Source organism: Triturus cristatus, chromosome 5_2 (assembly GCF_964204655.1).
Source record: "Triturus cristatus chromosome 5_2, aTriCri1.1, whole genome shotgun sequence".
NCBI classification, from domain to species: domain Eukaryota; kingdom Metazoa; phylum Chordata; class Amphibia; order Caudata; family Salamandridae; genus Triturus; species Triturus cristatus.
Window position 1 is genome coordinate 924,159,764 of NC_140588.1, and position 19,292 is coordinate 924,179,055.

A 19,292-nucleotide genomic window follows, 5' to 3' on the forward strand; every position below is an offset into this window, starting at 1 on the left:
TTATTGTAATGCCTTACTGTTAGGGATAAACAAGGCGCAACTTAAGAGGCTGCTGGCTTTGCAAAATGCCGCGGCGAGATTACTTCTGGACATTCCCAGAGATCAATCGGTCTCTGCGGGAATTAAAACCCTACATTGGCTCCCCGTCCAACAACGGATAGATTTTAAGGCCATATGCTTGGTCCATAAGGCTGTCTTTGGAGGCGGAGCCAAGGACATCCAGAAAATACTGATCCCCTATACTCCTAGCCGTGTGCTAAGGTCCAGCACTCGGAGCCTCATCCAGGTTAGTAGGATTAGGAAAGCTAGATGGGGAGGTAGATCCTTTTCAATTCGTGCTGCAGGACTCTGGAATGGGCTTCCTTCCTTGCTAAAATAAGTAGATAACCATCAACGCTTTAGGAAAGTTTTAAAAACCTGGCTTTTTCAGGGAGCCCATATTTGAAGACTGTTGTTCCCTCTCCATACTTACCAGCGCAAAGACGCTTCGGCATTCGAGCGCTTTATAAGACCTATATCCTATCCTATCCTAACCTATCCTAAGTATACTGGAAGGAAAATGGGCAGCAGCAAATCCCCCAATAAGCTCCTGCTAGCTTCCTCAACCGACTCCGTTCAAAGAGTAATATTTTCACAACACGAACGGTGGAACCACAATAAACCATCTGTGACTCACGCACTAAAACCCGGCAGGTGAGAGCTGAGATTTAAAACGAGACCTATTGCATTGCAAATGCTTTTTTTATTTTCTACAAGAATCTCGGGTGGATTACCGTACCCTTGAAGTAAGCGTAGTTCGTCGGTAGGAACAATTCCCTGTAACTTTGAAAGAGGCAGAGTAACTTCGAAAGGGGCAGGTTTAGCAAATGTCATCCTTGTACGCTGTGGACAGGCACTAACCCCATGGTCCCGTGAGGCAAACTTTTCATTATGCCCTGTACTTGTACGTTTCAAGTTCCTTAGGCAGTGACGCCATTAGTTGACAACAAAGCCACATACAACCAAAATCGTAGTATGAATGGTTATCGTTTCAAAATCTGGGTGTAGACAACATGTGTCTCGCTATAGCTCCATTCCCTCTGTCTATGTGGCCTATGTTGCTCATTCAATTAGCCGGTACACGCAGTTCCGAGCAACTAATCGGCTCTTTCAACCACTTCCTAACGTGGTCCATCTCCACCTGTTAAAATGCATAATCGATGGGGAAAAAACGTTTACCCATCTATCTAGTCTTAAGTCATTCATCAACAATCGCCAGCACAAAAAAAACTCTATGACATTTGGTTGGTTTATTAAACCTTTTCTAATCCATCTCATATACTTTTAAGCCTTTAGTTAGTTTTTTTGTAACAGTGCATTTTGGGCAAACTGGTACTTTTATTCTCAACGGAGACAGGTCCCAGGAGATGTTCGGTTGTTATTCTCCTTCGTTGTCGCCCTTGAATGCTGCCTGTACTGTTGCTAACAAAACAACTAACATGAAACGAAGGGGAGGGGGAGGGGCAATGCAGAGCAACCTGGACTGGAGTACAGTGAATTGGGGGTGTGCAGGCTTGAACCGAACGTGTCTACCGCCCCCTTCCCCCCCCCACCCCAATGAAGAAGAAAGTCTTTATGAAACATCTCGGTTTTTTGGCTTTAAAATTCTGGTCACCTTACCAGTACGGCCACTCCGGCCTTGTAAACAAGTGTGCTTGCTGCACCTTAGTGCAAACCTGCTGCTATAATGTGTGCGGAGAAGCCTCTGCCTGCTAAGATGAAAAAACCCGAAAATAAAGAGCCCAGCATAACAACTCTGAGAAGAAGAACGAATGGTGCGCGTGCGCGCACGCCACAGTGAGCGATCTGTTTTCAATTATCGCGCCTGTGTCTGGGCACGATAATTGAAAACATATGGGCTTTGGTGCACGTAACAGACCCCAATAGGCCATGGGCGGAGCAATGCGCCCGCCTTTGGCCTATTGCGTGCTCTGTTTTAAAAAAACACGCACACAAAGCCCAATAGCGGAACCCAAAAGGAAAAGCACACGCACGAGCGTGTGAGATTCCAGGGTCCGTTTTCAAATCCCGGACAAAAGGGCTCTCGTCTGCGCGAGCACTGCTACGCAGTGCAACGCAGGGCGCAAGCCCTAAAAAGGACTTTATTGGGCAGCACAATGAGTGCTCCTACCCACTAGTAGTATTTAATGTACAGGCCTTGGGTGCATGCAGTACCATACACTCAGAACTTGCAAGTAAATTAAATGTACCAATCAGGTGTAGGTCAATTGTACCACTTGTTAGGGAGAAAGCACAAGCAATCTAGCACTGCTTAGCAGGGAAAAAGTGCACAAAGTCCTAATGCCAACAAAAACAGATTCTGCAACAGAAGGTAAAAATCCGGGGTTGAGCCGGCAAAAGACTAGGTCCAACATGGCCTCCTCCACTAAAAGCTAGGGTAGACTAATCAATACCTTGATGGACTACCCTACTTAGATGCTAGTACGTGGACAATGGCCCTCCCTTGCAGTGGCACTTATCAGTTCTATGCCCATCCAAGCCTAACTATATCCCCTAGCATTCTCTGCTGGGTTCACTTCACTAGTCCTTCTCCTCATCCATGGACCCCATCTGTGAAGCTTCTGATCTTAACTGACTCACAAATACATCCCAGTAGGCAGACAGTACCACCCTGGCCAGCAAGGGGGTATGGCCCATTCCATTCCTTGAGTCAGACTTCTGTCCCCAATCTAGGGAAAGCTCTACTCATAACCACAACAACCAACAGAGGCCACTCACAGCTTTCAGTGTCAAGAGCTGGGCACAAAGCCATCCACGGCCTGGTGGAGGCTACAAGAGGGTGCATGAGCAGGCCTCATTTTCAGCCTTGGGGCTGGCAAGGTGTTCCCTACTTACTCCTCAGGTTTCATAGACCTCTGAGGTTTCTCAGGATGTGGGGGTGGTTGCAACAACCCCAGGAGTTAGGCATCCTACCTCCACTGTCCTTTCCACATGCTCAGGGGTGGTATCCTTAGACTGGCTTTTCAGGCCAAGGTCTTTACCCTGAGGCTGAACAGGTGCCTGGCCACCAGGACTTTCAGTGGGGAGCCATCACCCACCCTCCAGGGCACCACTCCCTGTCTGGATCAAGCATGGGTTTGCCTGGTGCATGTCTCCCATTCTCTGTCCCTTTCACAGCAGAGACAGCACCGCCAGGAGTGGGCTCACCAGGGTCAGTCTTAGGGTACTCTTCTGTCAGAGCTGGCAACTCCTGATTTATTTATTTTATTTGATGAGTTTTATATAGCGCTGGCTAGACCCGGAGGTATCAGAGTGCTTTACATGGGGTTCCACAAAGTTACATCAGATACAAGTAACATCAGTTTCCAGAAACATAAAAGAGCATAGAGGACGAGGTAAGGCAGAGGGGTAAATCCACAGCCCATCTCCTCTTTAGCTACCAAGGTAGCTCCCCGGGCATCAGCCAAAGTGCTAGGTCTCAACTGTCGATAGCGAGTTCACAGATTCAATGTCCTGGTAGGTGAGACGGATGGGGGATAAGCACGAGGTCTGGACGATGTCCAATTTTTGTCTAAGTGTAGTAGCTCATCGTGATAAAGGACCACTGTGGCGGCCACTTGGGGTCAGGCAAGATATTCTGTCCCTGGTTTTCCATTCGGCCAGTCCCCATTTTTAACATTCCCCTTTGAATTCTCAGAGGCTCTTAGTGTATTAGCATAGCTTTTTCAGGTATCTCCTAGATCACACACCCTATTCTCGATGGGGAACCTCGTTAGACGCCATCTTGAAGGATGAACATTGGAGGGATGTCGCCATGTTAGTGATCGTGCTGTCTGGTGGAAATGAACATCAAAGAGGATGAGGGAGTCCACTGACCGTCAGAGTCAGGGGCCATTCAGCGGTCGAGTAAAGAATGGCATGATGCTTAGGCGTCGGATACGCGGCCGCGAAACAGACAGAGAGGACGTGGCATGTGTCCCTTGCGGTGGGAAGGGCGCAGGTCCAACAACGTCGGGAGTTGTGCGGAGGCATGGGGGCCGACCAGGTCCTGCCGCCTCGTCAGTCTCACGACCGGACATTATCACCCCAGCTGGCTTGTCTCCCCATTGCCAGTGTCACAGGGAGGACGAGGGAGATAGCTGTGCGGAGGGGAGCCTCGGCTCAGGTTCCGTAGCTCCGGCGGCGGTCCGCACTGAAAAGGCTCTTCAAGGCAGTAGGCAAACAGAGGTGTTCGCACCCACAGCCCAGCTAGTGGTGGAGAGCGATGAAAGGGCCCATGCAGGTGGCCAGCGAAAAAGAACACACAGGCACAAGTAGCCCTGCCAGTGGGGGCAACAAGGGAGAACCTCTCTCCGACGCCCCTCAGTGCCCGCGAAGCTGGTGAGAATGGCGACGGGGGAGAGCACGTCCCAGACCAAGGGAGAGCTAGACCAGCAATGGCATGGCATGTCTGATGATGGAAGCAGCTTCGTCTCCGTTCATATGTAGGTGAAGGAGTCGAATTCCGAAGCAACGAGGCAGGTGCATCAGGTTGCCAGAGAACGGCACGGAGGGCACTGTCCTGGCGAGGAGTGGCGAGGCCAGTGAGTTGAGGGAGCGTCGGGTTGCCGGGGGTCGTCTCCGAAGGTAAGATACTTTGCAGGTGTAGTCCGATATTAGAGGAGTTAGGTTGTTTGAAGAATGGAGGGGGAAGGTCGGGTATGTAGAGGGATTTCTACTGATTTGGTAATCCCTGACCTGGGAGCTGTTGGGGAGAGCTCCTACCCGGCAGCCATCTTGTTGTATCTAGTACCCTGATGCACTTGTCCTAACACTATGGACTGTCTCCACCACCTGCCCCTCGACCAGTACCTCCATACTCTCCATTTGGGATTAGTACCGCCAGAAACCTGAGGTTTCATGGTGCCCCGGACAGCTGACCCTCCCAGCAACTCTATTGCTGTTGGTAATTCATTTTCCAAAACTCAGTCAGTGGGCATCTGAGAACGAATAATGACCTTTCTTTGGGTCACTTCCCCACCCCATTTCAGGGATACCAGAGCCATAATGTGGACAGCATCTGGTCCATGGGCTTGGGTTACCTTACACACCTGTCCTTGTAGGTAGTGATTTGTAGAAATCAGCCTTTCCCCTACTATGGCTCGGCTGGAACCGTTAATTCTCAGAGCAGTGACAGGGATCCCATTTACTCTGATCTGATGGAAGTAGTTACTGCCATTCTTAGGGACCACAAGCCTACCCTCTAAGTCTACCTCCCAGCTAAGGGAGACTAGGTTATGTTCTACCCACTACTCCTGGAGACTACCTTCCCCTAAGGCTACATTGGCCAGGCCTGTAGAAACCAGTGGGTGGTTTTGTAGGACAGACAGAATCCCTCCGCTTATGTTCTCACTGGGAACAATCAAAGCTATGGTATTGGAAATGGGGTGCCCTGGGCCACCGCCAACCAGAATCCCCCCTCCCCCCGTTTCTCACAAAGGATATTGGTACACTTTTTTCCACCTTATTCTGGGACCTATCGTGTCACCTTGGGCCTCTCTCTCACTGTGCTTGAAGAGAACCTGAACCACCCTTCTTGGAGCTACTCCCAGGTACCTTCTTGGACACTCTTGCGCTGATCCAGAGGTCCGCCTCCTTTGCAAGCTCTCTGGGTGAAGTGAGTTTGCTATCAATCAGGTGTTGCCACAACTCTATAAAGCAAGACCTGAGCATGTGCTCTCTCAAAATTATATCATACAGCCCATCTAAATCATTCACTTTTCTGTCCTTCACCCAACCACTCAGTGCCTTACTGGAGTAATCTATGAACTTCACCCAAGACCTATTAGACAGTTTGTGGCTGTCCCTGAACCACATTAGCCTGTATTTCTCCTGGATGAGGTCAACTTTACAGACAAGAATGGTTTCCATGCGGGGCATACCTCATGTGGTCATCTACTTCTAATATCGGTTTACCTTTATGGCTATTAGCCACACTTTACAAGTCAATTGATCAATTGATTGATTGTGTAGGGTATCCCTACAAACATTTGGCATTTGCTTCCAGGGACTAGCCCCTCAATCTACTTCTGGGACACTATGCATTCTCAGGGCTATCTGTTAAACTGAAAAACATTTATCAATGACATCTCATATCATATAGTTAGGCACCAGATTTTTAGAGATGTGGACTTTCCTTTCTCCACTGGACAGTGTGGTATGACTGCTACCATTACTGCAGGACTCAGAGCTATCTGACTTTGAGGATCAGCTCTTTTCGACTCATCTTATGAGCTAGCAGAATTTTATTCTATTCTAGAGCAACTGTTCTTTCCTCCAGGACCCTCTGTGCAGCAGCCTCCTCTGGCTATTTCTACCTTTTCTCCTCCACAGCCCTCTTTGCAGCAGCGTCCTCCTTGGCTACTTCTACCTTTCACTCTTTTGCAACCAGTTTCAACTTGACCAGCTGCAGTTTGAGCTCACTTTCAGGCGTTTTTCACCACTAGGACATGTAAAACTTAAACTTAAATACACAGGTCCTACTTTTTAAATACCAAGCACCCTGCCCTATGAGCTTTTAGAGCCTACCTTCGTAGTAACTTATAAGTATTAAAAAAGAAGGTTTAAGCCTAACAAAACATTTATTTTCCAGGTTAAAAAAATGCAGTGGCAGGCTTCAGACATATTTTTAAAAACTCTTTTAGTGGGCAGCACAATGAGTACTGCAGGCGCATTAGTACCATTCAATATAGGCCCTATGGACAAGTACATTAAGTGTACCAATCAGGTTTAGGCCAATTGTACCATGTTTTAGGGAGGGAGCACAAACACTTTACCATTGGTTAGCAGGGAAAAGGTGCACAGAGTCCTAATGCCAACAAAAAGGGGTACAGCAACAGAAGGCAAAACTCTGGGAGTGACCGTGCAAAAAGGGCCGGGCCCAACAAAATCCATTAAGTTATAGTCCTTCCACAGAATCAATGATTGTTACATAGCAAGTTATAATAACTATAAAATCATACACTTTTCAAAATTAATTCAGAGTTTTGTTTGCAATCAATGAATCATGTGCCTGCTTGACATGCCTGACCTCAATCTTAAGAATGGTGAATAAATTAACTTATCCCTCTTAACAGAAGAGAGAGTGTTGTATTTAAATAAGCCAAGTATGTAAATAAAAATAGAAGTATGGAGACTAAAACAACCTTTTCTACCTAATACAGCCCTGTTTTCCATAACTGGAAGAACAATACTCATTGAATAATATGAAGTCCACCATTGATTGCTGCAGTTATCTTGGTTAGCCTATCTTTTCTGACCATCACTCTATTCCCCAAACAGGTTCTCATATTTTTACTGACATTATGTAGCCCTTTAATCTAAATTAGTCATGCCTCCCGTACCCACAATCCTCATTAATGGAATCATCTAATTCAATTATATATAAACAACAATTGTGTTTCAATATACAATCAAGATATCACATAAGAACCTAAAAACAAAACCTCACAATTAACCCAATAACTGCTTAGGCTTTTCTACCTCAGTGCAGAGCCCTTTCTTTGGCTATTTGGGGTCCGTCATCCTTACTCCTCCATAACTATTTTCCTTCATAATGTATCCATGCCAACTTTGAATCCTTTTTTACCCAACATCAAAGGGATTCTAAAGGTATCCACAAATTTCCTACCACCCAACAATCCCTAACATCTGCTGATAAAAATGGTATCTTGCTTTTCTTTTCAAAGTGGGCCTTCTGACCACCATAGCAAAAGGTCCAAAACGGTAAACATCGTTTACCACGCATGCGATACAACGCATGCCATTACAACGTGGTCATTACAACGGCCCTGTTGTTACATCGCATACCATTACAAAGCAAGTCAGAACAATGACTTGCTGTAGGGGGCAGAAGGTGTTGGATTTAAAAGTTGGAATAGTAAATTATACTATTCCAAAATCCCTCTTCCCCCTACAGCAAGTCTTTGTTCCGACTGCTGTTGTAATGGTATGCAATGTAACAACCGGTTGTTGCAATGACAGCGTTATAATGGCATGCGTTGTAAACGCATGCGATGTAAGTGGCCTATTCATCCAAAACGCAACATGGACAGATCAAACCCTTTTCTACAATGCTGGTGGCTGCTAGAATTTGGACCCTAGCTTAGCAGGAACCCAAGGAAACCAACCAAACCTGCACATTTCTGAAAACTAAACACCCAGGAGAGTCTAGGACGGCATGACTTGCATGGCCCTCACCAGGTGTGTTTCCCCAGAACCTAGGCAAACCTCGAACTTTCACTAAAACACACATGTTCCTCACATTTTGTGTGAAGGAGAGTTCTTAAATATGTGAGAAGCCCCAAATTTCCTACCACCCAGCCTTCCCTCAAGTTTCCCAATAAAGGTAGTACCTAGGTCCCGCAACAGGAATGGGTCCACAAGGCAAAATGAACACATCCACTTTTTTCACTTAAATCAGGTGAGTTTTTTTTTTGCAATTTGGGTAACTTGTTTATTTTGGGCCCTAGCTCAGCAGACACCTAGGGAAAGATACCAAACCTTCACATTTCTGAAAACTAAACACCATGGAGAGCCAAGGGTGATATGACTGGTGTTACTGTTACCATTTTCTTTTCACCGAAATGCCCTTGCAAACCTCAAACGTTGGTAACAAACATACATTTTCCTGATATTTCTGTCCTGGATTTTCTGGAATCTGTGTAGAGCCACCAACTTCCTACCACCCAGTGTTTCCCCAAGTCTCCCGATAAAAATGACACCCCACTTGCGTGGGCGGCCTAGCCCCAGCAACTGGAAAGAGCCCAAAAGTCAATGTGGACAAATCAACTTTTTCTGCTGAAAACCAACCTAGTGTTGTTTCCAATTTGGTTAGCTGTTGATTTTAAGCTCTATCTCAAATTACACCTAGGAAAACTTACCAAACGCACCTTTCTAAAAACTTGACACCTGGAAGAGTCATGGAAGGCATGTCTAGTGTGGCTCTCACCAGGTTAATTTATCCGCAAATCCTTGCAAACCTCAACTGTGGCTAAAAACACACATTTTTCATACATTTCTGTGACAGAAAGTTCTGGAATTTTTGGGGAGCCACCAAGTACCGATAATCCAGAATTCCCCAAGTCTCCTGATCTGATCAAAATTATACCTCATCTGTATGGGTGGGTCTAGCAACCGCGACCGAAAGGGCCCAAAACGCAACACGGATGTGTGAACTTTTTTCAATGAAAACCATCCCTTTTTTTGCAATTCAGGTAGCTGTGGATTTTGGGCCCTAGCTCAGCCGGCACCTAGGGTGACTTACCAAACCTGTCAATGTTTCTGAATACTAAACAATCAGGAAAGTTCAAGGCGACCGCAGTCCATGAGCAGAAAACTGACTGAGGGAGGAAAGTCATCTACACTACACTGCTGAGATTTGAGGAATTGTGTGGCTGCAATTATAGCTGATTCCCTGCATGTTGGTCTGCATGATTCTGCCCCAGCCAAGCAGCGTTACAAATGTAAAAGGTAAAGCCTTTTAAATATTCAGACTTTCATTGTTTTTGTTTTTCACTTATCATTTTCAGCTTTATACATGGCACTTTTGCCCAGTTGTTTTTGTGAGGCAGAGGGTCCACTGAACTATTTTTAATAAGATTGAATGGCTGCTGCGAGACAGGTTTTATTTCAGTGCAGTGGACTGGGTATTTTCCCTCTTTAAATTGCACCAACATAAAAGGCTGGTGATACAAGTCAAAGAAATAATTACTGGTACTCTAAAGTGCATGACTCAAAATTGTTACACACACTGGGGCATATGTACAACCTCCTATCGCCACGGTATCTTCGCTTTTTTCGACATTCCTGTGGCAATAGGAGCTTTGCCTTATTTACAAGGCAGCGTTAAGCCACTAGACGTGGTTTAATGCTGCCTTGTAAATAAGGCCCCCTTTCACGCTATGCTTAGCGTGAAAGGGGAGGGCAATGGGTGTTGCAGTGGGTGTTCCACCGCAACACCCATTAATTCTAACGCTGTCTCCTATGTACAAAGGAGGTGTAAATAGGAGGCAGTACCAGAATTAAGACCAGGGAAAACCTGGTCTTAACCTAGCGAAGCGAGGAGAAATGTTTCATTTCTCCTCGTTTTTGCTGTTTTCATGTGTGCTGCGTTGTGCAGCACACATGGAAATAGCAAAAGGTCAATGATTGTTTATGAATAGGAAGGTCCCCCTTTCATTTCCACTGTCTGGGAACATCGCCTCCTTCTTGTGCACAGGAACAGGCCAGGGGCTTTCAAAACGGAACCCACAGGATTCCGTCACTCTGGTTCACTTACATATACAATACATATACTACAATGGCCACATACACAAACAATCACAACATACAGTTGAATGGAATTAGGTGACAGTGTATGTTGCAAGGTGGAATATTATGTGGTATGGCTGGGAGGCCTTACCATGCAATATTCTCACAATACACAGAGATGATCCTTGGATTCAACAACAATAATCCCTAGCTCAGTCCTGGTAGTGTGGCAAAAAGCAGTCAGGATTTACTGGAGGAACATGTGTAAAGGATTTTACAGTACCATTATGGTGCATAATTAATTGAGACAACTCAAAAGACATCTGACACCTTTTTAAAAAATAGAGCTTATTGTTATATAACTTTAGACACCAAAATAAACTTTTTATCTTACATATAACCGGAGTTATAGATTTTCATTGCACTAGAAAATAAATGCATTAAGTATTTTGGACATTTAACATTGCGGTCAATGGGAAATACTGCTGGGGGTCCAGGATAAAGTTTCCACAGTCAGATTACTTATACTCTGTTTGGGGAACCCGGGTGCAGAGGTAGTTTATGAACTGTCAATGGGCTTTAAATCCGGGATTTTAACATTGCTGTCAATGGGAAAAAGCACTCTCTTGATGTCACTTCTCGGTTGAGTTACTGCTCATCCTCGCAGGGTATAGGTCTTTGGGGTCCCAGGACTAGGGTTCATCAGCAAGTTCACGTTTACTTGCTCGGTGAGGCAGGGTGCATAGGTAGCTTAGAGCTGTCAATCACTTTGAAGAGGAACCACAGTAGTTGTCAAAAATGCAGCACTTGACAATTGGGCACTTGGGGGTTGAATTACAGTCTAACCTCGCAGAGTAGAGGTCTTTGGTGGCCCAGGACCCAGGCTCAACACTTGTATTTTTTCTATCTTGCTCAGTGACTCCGGTTGCAGAGGTAGCTTCAGCTGTCTATCTCTGGGATTGGGTCGCACCAAAGATGCTTTTACCACAATGTCGACCTCACCAGTTTGAGGATGCAGAAACACAGGAGCTGGGTCATTGCTAACGTCTGTTGCAGGTGCTGTGAAGTGCCCTCTTGCTGTAGATGTCACTTAAGGGGTCGGTTACTGAACTGGCAACCAACAAGCCTTGGCTGCGGTAAAAGTAATCCAAAGTTACTTCGGGGGCTGGAGGTCCAAGGGAGTGAAGTAGCGGCTCGAAACTTGATGTGAGCCCTTCTACAACTCCCAGCATGCACTTCACCCCTTTTCTTTGGGCTATCTCTCAGTGGGCTCTGTGGATGGCAATACTTCTGGATCAGCAAGTTGATTTACCTGCAGTTTACAGGGGACTGGTCCCACCAGTCCAGTGAAGTCTGATCTGATTTCTAGCATCCACAGGAGTCCCTCTTGCACGGAGTGTCATATTTCATCCCTCGACCCAAGTAGTTCACGCAGTTCCATAATATGGTGCCACAGGGAGTTAAGTATCCCTTGTTGAGCTTTGTGGCAGAGTCCAAATCCTGTTGTCAGTGATCACTTGCTTCTTGGCACCCTTCTTCATAATCTTGTTCAGAACTCAGGTTCTGGTGCTAAGTGAACCCCTTAAATAGTTTAGGGGGCATTAAGGGTGTGAGGGACAGTGGTCAATGGGCTACTGCTCCCTGCGGCTAATCCGCCCCTGAGGTGAAAACATCCTGTGGGTGTACGTCCCCTTTCTACTCTGAACTCTCTACTTTCAGGGTTTTTCAAAATAGAAAAATCCTTCCTTGGCTGTACAGATGTTCTAGCCTACTCTAAAGGTATGGCTAGCCTTTAGGGGCTGTACGCCTCCTGATTGGCTACATTTCTCCCCTGACTAAATGCTAATCTGCCTGAGGCACAGGAATGGCTTTGTCCTCCAGTGGGGGACAGTTTAATTACATATCAAGGTTGGTGAAGCCTTTGAGGCTCACTGTCTTGATTACTTTTTCACTAGTCATCCTTGGAGGGAGGAGGTGGTACCTCCATCCTGCCGAGGTCCTTTGTCTCCCATTTGTGGATGTGCTAGAATGACCAGCAGGAGGGCAGACTCTTGTTTTGGCAGCAAACAGCTCGGGGAAGCCCGCCAAGGCATTGGTTTACTGTTTCCTAGGGGCCACCCACTCAGGGTGGCAGCCCTGTGCATGCCAGCTCATCCTTGATACGAGAATCGTGTCAGGGGTGAAAGAGCCTGGTATTTGAGGCCAAACACGACACAATTTGGTGGTACTATAATGGAGCTTGCTATCTCGAGTTTGCTCTGTAGCCAGCCCATGTTATACTATGGACCGCCAGTTACTTACAGTAAACCCTACTTTACAGGGTTACTGTAGGGATATATATGCCTGAATATATATTCACACCTTTAATATAATGTACCCTGCTTCCTGGGCTACAGGAGGCCTACCTTAGAGGTGACTTACTTACATTAAGGCAGTAATAATGACCCTGCAGCATGTGGTGTGTGCAGTGTCTCTCTCAAGCAGACAAGCTGCTTGTGCCGGCGGCAATGTCCGACCTGCAGACACACTTTTACTAGGTTGACACAGGGTGGCACAATACAGTGCTGCAGCCCTGGTGACCCTTTTACCACCCTTGCCCTGGGTACCACAGGTATCACATACTAGAGACTTATTGGGGTGGCAAAGCACTGGCACTGGGGCCTGGTTGGCAGGTCCCAGTTCGCTATCAGAGTCAAAAACCAGCCTCTAGCAGTTCAAATAGGGGCAAGACATTCTCAGCCAGTGCAAAATAACTAATTCATACATATATATATCTATATATTTAAATTAAATCACTTTTTTTGGCGCCAACTCCCCTTGTGTAGCATCCAGACCCTGAATCAAGGTTGGGATACTCCTTACTGTGTTTAAAAGTGCTGCACTAGGCTTGGAACACAGCAGGTTTGGGTTCTTAATGATTGAATGATATGTACACTTCGTAGTCACATATTTAAGCTGTCTGCCCTAGATACGGAGCACTATGTATAATGTTTCTTTCTACAGCTTACATCCTCCAATTGCTTGCTATCTCAGTTGGCCTTTTCCCACTATACTCCTAAAACTCTGGGTGAAATATTGACCATGACCTACTTCCACTTGATTTCCCTCCTTTCTTTTTCCAAAGTGATCCTCTTCTTGCCTTCCATCCTCTGCATGCCTTCTATTTCTGAGCGTAGCCTCCTCTAAATTTCACGCCTGTCTGCCATAATCCTTCTTATTGTAATCAGGAAATTGCCTGATACCTCATTTCATAAATCACAACCTTTACTCTTTAAAATGCTAACTACCTAATCTCCACCAGTCTATCTCACCAACCATTCACCTGAAACCACTTAGGCCCCACTAATGATCACACCTAACTTGTATTAATATAATCTATCACTAAGTAACTGGACTAAAGGCATGCAATTTGTTCCTTGAGAGCACATGAGTAATCGCAACAAAATTAACCACTAACCTTGTGTTCCAGAATAGCGTGCTACTCGTCGTAAAGACCTTGTCAGGGGTAGTAAGTACTATATAAATACATTCACAATTACCCCTTTAAGTGAATACATTTAGAACACTTGAACACACAGAGTACAAGAGAACTCGCACGGTCAAATTTACTAATTTCCTATGGAATGTAACACCGCAATCAGATTTGCTGCACTGCATTGCACAAGGAGGAAACCACAATGCAGAGCCATATTTACTAAGATTGTCCTGCTGCTGCTGCCATCCCCTGTGCTGGTGGGCTTATAAGGCTTCTTTGGGAGATGGACACCCTCACACCATGGTCCAGGGATGAGTGTGCACTGTCTAGCATGGGATGTGTGCTGGAAGAATACCCTCCCAGTACAAATTCCAAAGCCTCAATACCTTCCTAAAGGATCCTACAGATGCACTTCAGCACACATGCACTCTGGTGTTTCTTTTGAGAAATGAAAATATTCCTCCTTGTAAGTGCCTGCTTCAGGAAGGCATTCGTTTTTGATGCAAAGCCTTCTCTGGCTATCTCAGTAGGTCAGACTTTACATCAAAACTGATACGTGCTTACGCTGATCCTCCCGCCTCATGCCCCAGTAACTTTCCCTGATGCAAAGCAGTGAAACGTGGTTTTTGTGCTGAGAAAAGAGCACCTTTCCAGCTCAAAATACTTTTTCACAGGGAAGTAAATACCAACGCATTGATTGGTGCTGCTTCCACATGAGTGAAGATATAGGTTTTACGTTTGGCTAGGTCCTCAGTTTCGCAGGGCTCCAGACTGCTGCTGTTGTGCCTGGGTTTTGATACTCTCTGCATTGTTGTTTCCTCTGTCATGTTGAACCAATGAAATTCTGAAATGGTAGTATTCTTACCCTCCACAGGGAAGGGCTCCGTTGCAGTCGCCGTCTGCAGTCCCTGAGTACTAGGCTCCGTGGGGCTACCAGAACAGTACGGCTGCGTGAGGCTCCAGATCTTCTAGCTGCCCTGTATGGACCTATGCATGCTTTGGCGCACCAGGATCTCTCCTCCCAACAGAGGGTTGGTCATCTGTTGTCTGAAGGAGCATTGCCCCTCTATTACAGTTGTCCCAGCTTTAATTGGAGGGACGCCAGGCACACGGATGTTGGCTGCCTCTGCTTCTTTTCTAATGCTTTCATTTTAGTTTCCAAAATGCACATTGCACATACCTGATCCTTGAATCCCTCACACTCCTACATCCGTTCCTGCACTTTTCCTACCCTCCTCTCCAAACATCCATTTTGGAATGTCGTGTCTGCCTTGCAGCCACCACTCCTTTCACCCAAGAATCCATGGCCCCCACTTTGGCTTCCATAGCATCAGAGGTGCTCTTTTCCATTCTTCGGGTTTTTTCCCAAAATAGCGTCTAGGGTCTTCATCACCTGTTTCTGGTCTTTAGACAGGCTGACACCACACTGTCTGGAAAGTGAGCCATACACATGCATCCTGCTTGCATGCCCTGTCCCCCTTCACTGCGAGCCCGCGGTCTCCACTCACATCAAGTTTAAGAACTGACCTTCAGCTCTTCAAACAGCCACCTCCTTCTGGCGTGTCCTGCGTCAGGCATAGGATGGTAGAGAAACAATTCTTGGTGACTCCCAGATTCGTTCATGCGTCCGGTGAGTCAGTGGGGCTTCGAAATAAGGGAAGAACATTCTCTGCGTAATGCTTGTAATGGGTCGAATATACTAGGCCCCAGGGTCTCACACTGCCGTACTCCCCAAGCCACAGAACACAGGGGAGTCAACTTGAGGGTTATTACTGGCACTGGTCCCGAGCAATCAGCACACCGTTTATTTATGGCCTCAAGTCCACGCCCGGCCCCTCTGGCGTAATTTGCAACAATGTAAGGCTGAGCTCGGGTGGCTCACTACATCCCTCTTAACCTTTAATGAAGAATGAATGACAACAAACACAATAGCCAAAAATCAGTAAGAATAAACGTAATGCAGACAGTCAATGTCGTTCGGGCCTCTTCCGGAACAGCTCATAGTGTCTGAGGATTTGACTGGGTCTCGGGTTCTACCTGGAACCAGTAGGGATATCCACTGGTATCTTCAGATGCTTCTGACCTACTAGGCGGACTCACTGTGGTTGCTGGAATTGCTGCAACATCTTCCAGGGATTGAGGCTCACTCCTCACGTGCCCTGATCTGACATTTGTAGGTCAGTCTCTTCAGCATTCTCCCCAGCGGGGACCCCAGCCACTCTCTTGAACCACGATGCAATTCGTGATACAACCAGGCCCCCTCTCTTCACCGTCACCTAGTTCCATTGGTCTTGACCACTTCCCATATCTCCCTCTCACAAGAGGTACAGAACTTCCATCCGGGGTGTCTATCTTTAATCACCACTGCGTTCCCCAGCCTTATTTCTGATTCCAGGGCATTCGGCTTGCGGCTGGCCCACTCGTTATTCTCTCTTCACTTGCTCTTAGATGCTTCAATGTCTAACATTGCAGGTTCCCAGTTGGAACTCATCTGCACCAAATCTCTCACTGGTCTCTTAATGATCGGTCCACTAGGCGCGCACTCTGTTGGAGTATGAGGTGTTCGGCGTTAAGCTCTCAGGAATTGGTGCAGACACACTTCTAGCTCCACCCCTTGGTCAACACCTATTCTGAGGGCTTTATTCAATGTCCTCATAAAACGTTCGATCCCCCCATTCGCTTGGCGCCACTAGGGAGCAAGGCGTCGATGTTTGATGTTCAAATGGTGTAGATATTCTTTGAATTCTTGCCCCAGGAATGGTGGCCCATTATCAGTCTTTACCTCATCTGATAACCTCAGCACAGCAAAAGTTATTTCCAGGGCCGGTCGTATATAATCATACACCATAGACCTGATCCGTTCCACGGTAGGATATTTGGTGTTGCTATCAATCATCACTTGCATGAGGCGGCCACCTGGAAAGCTTCCAAAGTCCATGCTTTCTGCCAACCGTGGCTTGGTACATGGGTCAACAGTGATGACTGGCATTGTCGAAGGGTCACCCCCAGTTATCACACATGAGTGACACCCCCGCACCACTTCTTCCACCAGGCGATCTATTCCTGGAAACTACACTTTGGACCGCAAGCGTGCTTTGATCTTTGCCAGCCCTTGATGACCTTGATGCACCAGCTCTACTGTGCGGCGTCATAAGCTCTGCGGCAATAAAATATGTTGACTTCTTACCAGAAGCCCCTCTGCCCTTGCACACAGTTCATCCTAGCCTCTCCACACACCAGTTCGAGCTGAGGTGAGACCACTCACCACAGCCAAAAAGTCCTACCACTGGTGTCCCTTCAGCACTTCCTTCGCTCTTTGACTGCATCATTTTCTGTGGTGGCCTCTACCATCTCCTCAATGGCTAATGCTCTTGGACGAGCTAGCTCTGTAATCAACCATATGAAACCTTCAGCTCCAGCATCATTCGCCTTCTGCATTCGTGGGTCTGCTGCAAAGGGGTGACACGACAAGTAGTCTGCCGGATTGTTGACTCCTGGACGGTACAACACCTCAAAGTTGTATTGTTGCAGCTGGCCACCCATCTCTCAATTCCTGGTGTCCCACTGAAAAAAGGCACCAACAGTTTGTGGTCCGTGATTACCTGAAATTTGTGTCCACATAGGTATATGTGAAAATGCTAGCATGCCAACCGGGTGGAAAGCGTCTCTCTCTCGATTTGGGCATATCGTTTCTCGACTGCCGATAGCACCCTACTGGTATAGGAAATGGGCACCCATTCCTCCCTGGTGTTCTGTTGCAGGAGCACTGCCCCTAACCCCACTGGGCTGACTTCTATGATCAGCTCCATCTAGGCCCCAGGTCTAAAGTACGCCACCGTTGCTCCCTGCACCAATGCTCCCTTCAGGTCCCGAAACACCTGGGATTCAACACTGCACCACTCTGAAGTCATGTCCTTTTTGGTGAGCGCCTTCAGAGGTTCAGAAATGGTAGCCAGCTGGGGAATACATCTTCTGCAGTAGTTCACCATCCCCAAGAAACTGCGCATCTCTGTGGGATTCTGAGGGTTCGCCGCTGTCTTGATGGCTTCTACTTTAGCCGGGGCCACTTGGAGTCGATCCTTGGAGAATCAATATCCAAAGAACTCCACCTCATTCATGTAGAAGGAACACTTGCTCCTATGTAGTGTTAGTCCTTGGTCTGCCAACCTCTTCAGGGCAGCCCTTAACCTCACGTGATACTCCTCCAGGGTGTCTGAGAACATTAGAACATCATTTAACCCCTTCGCCGCGGCAGGAATTCCGCCGCGGCGCTGGGGGGGTTTGGGGGCAGCGCGGTGGCGCTGTGCTCATGACGGAGTGGTTCCGTCACGTCTCTGCCCACTGCGCTAATCGCCCGCATAGGCGGGGAATTAGCGCCTTGTGGGCGGAGCGGCGGCCAACGGCCGCAGCATGACGGAACCAATCCGTCATGAGCACAGCGCAACCGTGGCTCATGACGGAGTGGTTCCGTCATGAGCGGGGAAGGGGTTAAACACAAGAGGGGGGACGAGGAGCTATTTGGAAAAGGTCCTGTACCAGAGCTCCCAAGTTAAATGCGATAGCAATGTAGGATGGTAACAGTTCCTATGGGGAAAGAGAGAAGAATAAACAGCCAGGTGGGCTGTAGGAAAGTGTGAAGTGTCTCCAGATGGGTTCGAGTATGCCGAGAAAGAGTAAAGGTACTCCTGTGAGGATCTAGAGGTGCCCTCACACACCCTTGCAGGGGTATAGCATCATCATCGGGCTGGTGCTCCTCGTGGGGGTGGCGCTGCAGTCCCTCACGGGCCCGTTTGACGGGGCTCTTTGATGGAGATCTTTTAGGAGTTTGCCGCACTTGTGCATGGGGGTGTGTGGGTCAAAGTGGTGGTGGTGAGTGGGATATAAAAAGAGCCCAAGGACACTAGCAATTTATTGAGGATGTCCTTGGAGTCTGGTTAAAATATATCACGGGGATGGAGAAGCAAAGTCAGTTGCCTGTGTGAGAGGGGAAATTGAACAAATACGGTCCCTCTTCTCTCACCCGTGTGGTGAATAGTGTGGATGTCTCAAGGGGTCAACATGTTTCGCGCTATAAGTAGTCCCTAATGGATCTAAGAGCGCTTCATCAGGACCTAAGAAAAAGGTGTGTCAAATGGGAATCGGGAAAAGACGCCCTATAATCCCATGGGTCCTTATTATAGGACTGCCTCTACTGTTTCACGGCCACACTGACGAGGTCCATCCTTGAGCGAGGGAGGGTCGCATCTAGGGACACGCATAACGACGTGTTCCTCACCTAATTTCTCTACAGTATCTCCTATAATAAGGACCCATGGGATTATAGGGCGTCTTTTCCCGATTCCCATTTGACACACCTTTTTCTTAGGTCCTGATAAAGCGCTCTTAGATCCATTAGGGACTACTTATAGCGCGAAACATGTTGACCCCTTGAGACATCCACACTATTCACCACACGGGTGAGAGAAGAGGGACCGTATTTGTTCAATTTCCCCTCTCACACAGGCAACTGACTTTGCTTCTCCATCCC